The sequence below is a fragment of the Xenopus tropicalis genome, chromosome 1 (assembly GCF_000004195.4).
Source record: "Xenopus tropicalis strain Nigerian chromosome 1, UCB_Xtro_10.0, whole genome shotgun sequence".
Lineage (NCBI taxonomy): Eukaryota > Metazoa > Chordata > Amphibia > Anura > Pipidae > Xenopus > Xenopus tropicalis.
In genome coordinates, this window is record NC_030677.2 from 213405170 (window position 1) to 213416004 (window position 10835).

Below are 10835 nucleotides of genomic sequence, written 5' to 3' on the forward strand. Positions count from 1 at the left end.
CCCTTTTCGCACAGGGAAGGGCAAGTTTATTACTTGGACTTTAGATTCCTGTTAACTGTATAAGTTCTCATTTGTTTATCACCATTAATGAAACTCTCGCAGGAAACAAATGTGGGGTGATTACACAGTTAATTGAGTATTTCCCAGCAGGCACAGCACATACACACTCCCTAGGGAGCCAAAGTGCCAGCTCTGCCAGTTACAGGCCAATCAGCATTAGCGCTTCTCTCACTGACAGACACAGGCTGGGTCTCTCCCTGTACCTTATAGTAATGCTGGGGCCTCTGCACCCACCTGAGGAGTGAGGAGTAGAGGAGTGAGGGGCAGAGGAGTGAGGAGGAGAGGGGTATCGGGCAGAGGAGTGAGGAGGAGAGTAGTGAGGAGGAGAGGAGTGAGGGGCAGAGGCATGAAAAGCATAAAAAATAAAAATTCCATTGGAGAGCCAAGTAAATTCTGTGTTATTTATTTAAAGATGCAAAGCACACAAAGAACACAAATGTTTCCAATGCTGGATTAGTAATTTCAGGTATAAAGTCACTTTTAATCTGCAGCTTGTCACTTTTATGGGTAATTATGGCAGTGTTCTCTTGTTTCTTTTCCATAATGTGCATTTTAAGGTTTAGTCTTTTAATGAACTTATAGAAGTCTATTTTCCACTGAAATAATTCAGGGAAGTGAGTGGGAATAAAACCCAAGCCTTTATTCAAAACAGCCTGTTCAGCTTTTGTAAGTGTATAGTCAGAGAGATTGATAATAATATCAGTCACATTCCTCCTGTCTCCTGGCTGTTATGGCCGGTAGAACTGGCATCTCACTGGTGCACAACTTCCTCTGTGGTGCGGCGCTTGTTCCCTGGGTGTCTCCTCACCTCCCTGTCTCTTCCTGTGCTCCAGAATCACTGTCTCCCCTTTTAACTTCCTCTCCGGTTTGTGTCGAAAAAATGCAGTCAGCCGCCTTACTCTCTGCACTGCAGTGGGGTGGGGGGTACCTCTGAGGCACAGCTGGGGATTCCCTTGGCTCAGTACGGTGTCCCGGCAGGCCAAACCTTCTTTCAGTGCAAGTCTGCTGCCTCGGGGATTTGTTTTGCCAGGTATACACACAGCCAGTAGAGTAGTCTCTCGTGCCCCACGCCAATTTCTTTAGTTTGCATGCTTCTATTTCTTTTTGTAACTTCTTTATATTACAATTAATCTCTTGTATAGTTTTTTCGTAGTCACTCTTGCTAATGGTGCTGATAATAGCCGAATCTTTCAATGCAGTGATCTCACCACAGGTTTAGCTCAGGCTGTAGGTACTCTACTGTAAGTACCATGGCATCCAGGGTGGCTTTGTTCCAGATTCCCTCCCATTTTGTTCGGAATTCCTTATTATTATAACAACCAAGCGGTAATAGTTGCACTCTCAATCCATGAGGAATTATATTGTTCTTGATAAATTCAACTATGGTGGAGCTGTGTAGAATGAGGCTCAGTTCCTTCTTGTATAAATTCAACAATTGATGGTGAAAATCCTTACCATCTGTTGAGTCATGTAATGGAATAGTAGTATCAACTGCTGCAATAACAAGGCTGATATCTGCTCCAGTGTAAGCAACGTATTGATATTCTCTTGAGAACTGGTACAGGTGTGTTCTTCAGACATCTCTTGTTTGTGGTGAGAGATACTGTGAATATTGTAAGAAAACATTGGTCCCTTCTATCACAGGATTTTACATTTGAAAGACTTTTTAAGGAAAATCCCATATTCTCCTATAAAACAGGGGAAAATATTGCTAATCATCTCGTGAGGGCTGAACTGAATACAGCTAATACTAAGCAAATTAGGTTTCTTGCTGAACCAAAGAATGGTACTTCTGCATGCTTAAATTTCAATAACTCCATTATAAAAGTGGATTACATTACACACCCCCAAAAAGGTCACAAAATTCCTATCAAACAGTACCATACCTGTAATTCAGGCCATGTAATATATGCTTTAAAATGTCTCTGTGGTAAACTGTATGTAGTGTTCAGCTGCCAAATCAAGGTGATACAGTCTCAGGATCAAACTTTATTAGATGATGAACAGAAGCCATTACTGCTGAACACACTCTCTGCAGCTACCCACAAGTCTCTGTTAGCTAACTTGTACCCAGGTCTAAAAGGAGTGAGACCTCTAGTGGCTAAGTCTAACACATATTGCTACATCCTTTCTCTTTTAACCCTTTTACTGCCAGCTGTTTTGGTCAAAGCGGAACTTGTATTGCCAGACAGTATTTGAACATTTTGCACTGTTTCACTTTAGGGGCCTTACCTCGGGGGGGCTTTTAGTTTACCCAGGAAAACAATATATCATTTTTTTCAGATCAACCTAAGCTTTCAAAATATGGTAAAATTTTTGTGTAATTCCAATTCTGTAACAAGATTTAGGCTTCTAAATGTCTAAAAATGCAAAAAAAAAAACAAATTTTCCATAATATAATCACACATACTAGAAACAAAAATTATTTTATGCACGAATATACAACTGATTTGGAAAGTCCCATGTCTCCTGAACGTGCCAATACCAAATATATATAGTTTTATGGAGATTTGTCACTTGTATAGGTCAAAAACTCCCAGCAGTACCCTACCAAATTCCCAAAGCACTGCTCCAGAAAGCTGCATACTTTAGATTTTAAGGCCAAAAATTCCGCTAACAGAAAGTTTATCCCAGAAAATTGTACATTTTTGGAAAGAACAGATTCTGGGGAATCCAGAATAGGTAGAACTGTCTGTCTGCTCCAAACTATCAAGTCGCAATGCTTTCCTAAAGTTATTGGTTTTTATCAAAATTTGTGATTTTTTAAAAAAAAATAGCTTCAAAGATTCCAGTCTATAGTATCTTATCTCCTACAGGTCATAAAGTAACCAAACAAAACACCCTAAATATGAATGCCAGGGGTCCACTGAACTGTTTGATGCCCAATATGTATAGGGTTAGCTAAGTATGTGGCATGTAGGGGCCCCAATGTGAACATATCCCCATATGATCTATCATTTCTGTCATTTCAGCACATTTGCATCATTATATGTGGGATAAAGCTAGTAAAAAGTACGCTCACCCCAGAAGTCATATATTTTTGGAAAGTACACATTCCCCCAAATCTAAAATGGGTACCCATGTCTTTCTACTCCAAAGTACCAAGCCGCACAGCTTTTCTAAAATTAGGAATTTTTATGACATTTCCAAAAATCCCCTCAAAGCTTCCACTTTGCAGCATCTTATCTCCCACATAGTGTTAAATACCAAGATAAAACACCCTAAATTTGAACGCCAGGGGTCCACTGAACAGTTTGATGCCCAATATGTATAGGTTTACCTAAGTATGTGGCATGTAGAGGCCCCAATGTGAACATACCCCCATATGATCAATCATTTCTGTTATTTCAGCTCCAGCAAAATCAACACATTTACATAATTTATGTGGGATAAAGCTAGTAAAAAGTACGCTCACCCCAGAAAGTCATATATTTTTGGAAAGTACACATTCCCCCGAATCTAAAATGGGTACCCATGTCTTTCTACTCCAAAGTACCAAGCCACACAGCTTTTCTAAAGTTAGCAATTTTGATAACATTTCCAAAAATCCCCTCAAAGCTTCCACTTCGCAGCATCTTATCTTCTACATAGCATTAAGTACCAAGATAAAACACCCTAAATATGAATGCCAGGGGTCCACTGAACTGTTTGATGCCCAATATGTATAGGGTTAGCTAAGTATGTGGCATGTAGGGGCCCCAATGTGAACATATCCCCATATGATCTATCATTTCTGTCATTTCAGCACATTTGCATCATTATATGTGGGATAAAGCTAGTAAAAAGTACGCTCACCCCAGAAGTCATATATTTTTGGAAAGTACACATTCCCCCAAATCTAAAATGGGTACCCATGTCTTTCTACTCCAAAGTACCAAGCCGCACAGCTTTTCTAAAATTAGGAATTTTTATGACATTTCCAAAAATCCCCTCAAAGCTTCCACTTTGCAGCATCTTATCTCCCACATAGTGTTAAATACCAAGATAAAACACCCTAAATTTGAACGCCAGGGGTCCACTGAACAGTTTGATGCCCAATATGTATAGGTTTACCTAAGTATGTGGCATGTAGGGGCCCCAATGTGAACATACCCCCATATGATCAATCATTTCTGTTATTTCAGCTCCAGCAAAATCAACACATTTACATAATTTATGTGGGATAAAGCTAGTAAAAAGTACGCTCACCCCAGAAAGTCATATATTTTTGGAAAGTACACATTCCCCCGAATCTAAAATGGGTACCCATGTCTTTCTACTCCAAAGTACCAAGCCACACAGCTTTTCTAAAGTTAGCAATTTTGATAACATTTCCAAAAATCCCCTCAAAGCTTCCACTTCGCAGCATCTTATCTCCCACATAGCATTAAGTACCAAGATAAAACACCCTAAATTTGAACACCAGGGATCCACTGAACAGTTTGATGCCAAATATGTATAGGTTTAGCTAAGTATGTGGCATGTAGGGGCCCCAATGGGAACATACCCCCATATGATGTATCATTTCAGCTCCTGCAAAATCAACACATTTACATCCTTTATGTGGGATAATGCTACAAAAAAAGTACACTCACCCCAGAAAGCCATATATTTTTGGAAAGTACACATCCCCCTGAATCTATAATGGGTAAACATTTCTTTTTGCTCCAAAGTACCAAGCTGTAAAACTTTCCTAAGTTTGCAGATTTATATGACATTTAGAAAATCACATAAAAATGTTGCAATTTGCCGCATTTATCTCTCACAATTTCTTGATAAAGATCAGATAAAGGCAAATCACCCCAAATAGGAACACCTAAGGTCTACTGAACAGTTTGATGCCCAATATGCATAGATATACCAAAGTCTGCGGTATGTACTGACCCCAAAATGAAAATAGCGCATATGGATTTCTTGCCTGCACACAGAGCCCCCTGACAGCGTATTATGTGCAGTAACCCCCCCCCAACTATACACAGACCCCCAGAAAACCATATATTTGTGGAAAGTACACATTCTGATGAATTCAAAATAGGCAAAGTTATTTTTGTACACCAAAGTTACACCTGGCAAAGCTACCCTAAAAACAGATCAGGAACACTTATGCAGGGATAAAATGCGATAAAACCACAAAAATTGTGCAAATCAGTGAAACAACAAAATAAGTCACATGACAGTGTAATTAGTGGTCAGAATATCTGATCCAAAAGTTACGCTGTCAAAATAAACAGTTTTTAGGTAAAAGAAACTAAAAACAAAGTGGTAAAATGAAAAAAAAAAAAAAGAAACAAAACAAAAAAAAACCCTTACAAAAAACCCCTTATAAAAAAAACTCCTTACCTGTCTTGAAGACCCGATCGCCTCCTCCTCAGTGGGCTGGCGCTAGGGGGGGAAGAAGGAAGCAGGAAGCAGCAGACGCAATGCGATCATGTCTGATGCTTCCTGGAGGGTCCTGCAACACGATCGCTCACAGGACCCTCATGACAGCCCCCCTGGCACGTTGCCCAGGGGGGCTGTCATCGATAGAGAGCAGCCCTTAAATGCCAATGACGTATGGGACACGTCATTGGCATTTAAGCCCTTTTACTGCCACGACATATCCCATACGTCATTGGCAGTAAAAGAGTTAAAGAAAACAAAAATTTATAACTTCAACTATTGTTCATAACAACAGTGCTTAACGTATAACATTATGTTGTGGCCAGTTATACATAATCCTTGAGGTGGGCTGGCTTTCTGCACATTCTCCAGCTCTTGACACATGGTATTTCTTCTTGCTTCTTGCTCCCCACATATTTCAGTTGCTTCCTGCCTTGTCTGGCCTTGAAGATCTGCTGTTGGAGTTTTTGATGAAGGCCAATTTTGATCATCATCAAATGGTTTGTGTGGCTTCCAGTCATCAGGTTCTCCAGTCTTCTTTAAATGTCTATGATTTCTTTTCAATACCTTTCCTTCCTCTGTTCTGACTAGGTACGACTGATGTCCTAGGGTTTTTATGACTTCTGGCACTTCTGCCAAGTGGTTGAACCCAAACATTATCGTTTATCTGATGAGTTGGTAGATCTTGCTGATTTGTTGTAGTACTGTGCCTGGCGATTTTGAGTGAGTTTCAGTTTGGATTTTATGTTAACAGTCTCAGTGGGTCACACATATCTGACAAATGGCCACAGAATATGGAGAGATAATAACCATGCCTAGGAAGCGCTGAACTCCCCGTACATCTGTTGGGGCAGGCATTTACTGAATTGTCCTGACTTTTTCTGGATCCACTTTTAAGCCACTTGATGTCAAAAGATGCCCTATATATGGCACGTCAGTCATTTTAAGCTTACATTTTTCCAGGTTGAGTTTAATGCCTTTTTGTTGACATCTTTCTAGAAGCTTGATCATTTTCAGATCATGATCCCGGGTGGCAGATTCTAGGCTGTCACCCTCACCAACAATAAGTATCAGCTATTGTTTTAACACCTGCAAGTCCCTCTAGAGCTTAATGTAGCCTTTGCTGAAATACTTCTGGAGCTGGACTTATTCCCATTAGCATTTTGAGCCATCTGTATCTCCCAAATGGGGTGGAAAAAGTTGTCAAGTAACTTGATTTCTCATCTAGTTCCACATGCCAGAATCCATTTTAACATCACATACTGACAATATCCGGCATCTGATAGATCTGGCAGAATATCTTCTATTGTAGGCATTGGGTAATGATTCCTTTTGAGGGCTTTGTTAAGTGGTTTAGGATCTATACATATCCTTAGTTTGCCTGATGGTTTCATTACTATTACCAAGCTACTTATCCAGTCAGTGCCCTTCTGTACTGGTTCTATAATGTGCCTGCTGTGTAAATCCTGAAGTTCTTTTTTTGTGGTTGCATCAAAGCTACAGGCACTCTCCTTGTGGGTAGCCTGGATGGTTCTATGGCAGTATTGACCTAGAGTTTATATTTGCCTTCCAGGCACCCATCCTCTTTAAATAGATCAGCATAGTTTGCTTGTATTATCTGTAAATCTGAATCATAGTCCAGCTTTTCAGGAGAACTTTGGAGACTTGCAGAGCCCTGTAGAGCCATTATGTTGTGAAACTGCACTTTTATTAAGTCCATAGTCTGTTGCAACTATTCTGTACAACACTCTAATATTCAGGGTTGATGAGCTACCAGAGTTCCTTGGTATGAGATTCTTGCACAGAGTGGTGTAGTTCCACACAATCCTTTGCTGTTAATAACTTTATTTAGGAGAGATGCATATCAGCAATGTTATTCAGTAAATACAGGAACATGCAGCTACAGAGAGAGCTCTCACACAGGAACAGGAATTAAAAAGCAACATCACACCACGCCCAGAACCAATAGCAATCACTTACATCACACACAGGAAATTGCATGGTAACATATGGGCAAGTGCATTCTGGGAACTGTAGTATTCTGTATAACATAACTAACAGATCTGTAATAAATATTCAACATCTATTCCAGAATTTTTGTCACAAGGCTGTATTTCCACCCTTTTAACAATACCTCTTGAGTGGAACAGTTGTGAGATACTGTAGGCATCTTAGATTGTGGCAATGTTGTAAGTCGCTGCCCAATAAGAAAATGTCCTGGTGTCAACGGCTGCAGGTCGTGAGCATCACTGAGTAAAGGTTAGTGGCCTAGAGTTTAAAACAGCCTCCACTTCAGTCAAAATTGTGGTAAGCTCTTCAAAGGATAGAATTGCTTTCCCCAATGTTTTCTTAAGACAAGACTTTACAGAACGTACAAGTATTTCCCAGAATCCTCCCCACCAGGCACCTCTCTCGACAATGTACTTTCAAGTAATTCCCTTCTCAGTGAAGGACTCCCTCAATGAAGTAGTGTTTAGAGTTTTCCATAGTTCTTGGAGAGACAAATCAGATCTCTTAAAAGTCTTTGCATTGTCAGAATATACAACCTTGCATAGCCCCCTTCTGGCAATAAATCTCCTAAAGGCCAATAAAAAGTTTTCAGTTGTCTGGTCTGAAACAAGTTCTAAGTGAACAGCTCTTGTGACTGCACAAGTAAACAATGCAATGTAAGCCTTTTTTTGTAGATGTTTGTCCTTCACAAATAGAGGACCTGCAAAATCAACACCTGATACTTCGTAAGTGGGAGCTTCCAAGACTCTTCACTTCCAGCCTTGATGTTAAATTTCTTACAAATATAACATTTTTGCAGCACAAACTTTACTGTCTTGCTCTTATGACCCAAAATTGCTCTCTGAGTTGTACTAATGTTCCCTGTAACCCCAAATGCATCACCTTTTCATGCTGATATTGCACTTGAAGTTCAGAAAAGTGCCCCTTTGTAGGCAATATCCAAGGGTGTCTCTGCCTTTCAGTCAGATTTGCCTTGTGTAGCCTACTGCCTACACACAAAAGTCCATCCTTGTCAAGAAATGGATTTAAGTCTCTTATTTTGGAGTTGTTGGGCAAGCTCTTTCCTGTGTTAAGACAGAGAATTTTATCACTGAACTCACATCCTTGTAAGTATTTGACCCAGTACCTTTCAGCCCTCAATATTTCTTCCACAGACAGATCACCAATGATTCTTTTACTTGGCTGACTAGTGTTTTGAATAAATCTGTGTACCCAGGCAGTAATTCTGTATACAGTACGTAGTTTACTAAACCTTTCTAGAGGGAACACTGGGTCACATTTGAGCTTTGTGCTACAGTTGTTATATAAAGTCACTTCGTTATCTGATTCCACATCTGCACATTTTGAGACATTAGTGACCATTTGCAAACCTTGTGGCCAGCCTGACTGTGGACCAGTCTGGCCCATGCCCACCAAAGGTGATTTTTAATTGTCACTAGAACCTTGACCCCTTGTAAGGAAATCTGCAGGGTTATCCTTACCTACACAGTGAGACCATACTGTTGGTTCAGTGAGCAATTTTATCTCTGCTACTCTGTTTGCGACAAATGGTTTCCACAACTTTGTGGAACTTTGGATCCAGTGCAATGCAATCATAGAGTCTGTCCATAAATTAGGTTGAATAGACTAGATGCTCAGACAGTCTAGTAAATACTTCATTAATCTTGCACCTACTAATGCTCCAAGCAACTCTAACCTTGGAAGAGTGACCTTCTTTAGAAGTGCAACTCATGACTTTGAAGCAACAAAGCAGGTAAATGCAATAGCCTCCTTGATATACTGTAAATAAGCAACAGCTCCATAAGCAGATTAACTGGCATCACAAAAAACATGCATTTTTACAGCTGTGGATATCTCATAGGCATCATCAACAGTGTCAGCTCCTGATATGAGGTCATCCACATAAAGGATCTGGTTAAGAACCTGTACAGTCCTTGTATGTGATCCTTCATATTGGTTCAAATGATGTTTGATGGTGGCTGTCAGAAGAAATGGGCTGGGTGATGCCCCAAATAACACTCTTGCCATCCTCAAAATATGTAAGGGTGGTTCCTGGTTAGGTCTCGGAATATCATTAGTCCACAAGAATTTGACAGAGTCTCTGTCCTTTTCTGCAATGCTGATTTGTAAGAATGCCTTTGTAATGTCTGCCATCAAGGCAACCTTGTAAAGTCTAAAATAAACCAGGATTTTTAGAAGGTCAGGATTAAGATTTGGTCCTGTCAGTAGGCAATCATTAAGTGATACTCATGAGAAGAAGCATCAAACACTATTCTCAACTTAGTTGTTGTCTTTTCTTCCTTTATCACAGCATGATGAGGTAAGTAATACTCAATCCTACCCTGAGGGGCACCTGAGGGTTCACCTGTCTCCACATCCTCAACAATACTATCCTCAAGGTACTCCTTGATTAAACTGTTGTACTTGTGGTAGAGAGGGAAATCTGTTTAAAGCCTTTTCATCAAGTGATCAAATCTTCCTTTAGCCACAGTGAAGTTATTTGCCAAGTGTGGTCGATCAGGTCGCCAAGGTAGTCACGTATCTTCAAGCTGTGCACTTAACTGTAGATGAGAACCACTGTAGAATTTCCTCATCTGATTCTGAGTTTACCATTTTTTCTCCAGTCACCCCTAAGGACTCCAATTCCCAAAAGGCTCGCAGTTGACTGGAAACAAGGGTTTCATCTGCAACACTTACATTGATTACTCCAACAGTTCCGATGCCAGTTGCACTAGATATCTGAACTGGTCCTTGTAGAGTCCACCCAAGGGTGGTTTCAAGTGCAACAAGAGTTTCTCCAAGTCTTTCTATTCTCCCAGATACTACCTTCCAATAGTAATCTCCTCCAATCAAGACTGCTATTTCTGAGTCTTGGCAGGTCAGTTCAGCTGAGTCAGATAACCTTAGTCACTTGGACTTCATCTCACATTGTAGGTGTTCCTTTGGGATTTCACAACTGAACTGCTGATGGTTGGGATTTCTAGAGCCTCCATTTCTATCCAATTGTCACAGCTGTGGAGGTTACAATACTACCTTCCAATAGTAATCTCCTCCAATCAAGACTGCTATTTCTGAGTCTTGGCAGGTCAGTTCAGCTGAGTCAGATAACCTTAGTCCCTTGGACTTCATCTCACACTGTAGGTGTTCCTTTGGGATTTTCACAACTGCACTGCTGATCATTGGGATTTCTAGAGCCTCCATTTCTATCCAATTGTCATATCTGTGGAGGTTCTTAAGGACAAACTTGACTCTTCTCTGGCTGGCACTTACAGGCCTTTTGGGCCCAAAAGTGAGCAGCTTGAGTGTCTCTTTCCCCACAACAGGAAGTTTAAGGGATCTGGAAATGTCCTCATGTATGAAAGTTCTTTGACTTCCTCCATCTAGTAAACAGCGTACAATTTTTCTAG

The 10835-nt window shown here is 40.4% G+C and overlaps 1 pseudogene; it reads right to left on the reverse strand.

Moving 5' to 3' along the window:
- Window positions 1-7664: 7664 nt before the first annotated feature.
- Window positions 7665-10629, reverse strand: LOC116412609 (annotated as a pseudogene).
- Window positions 10630-10835: the final 206 nt, after the last annotated feature.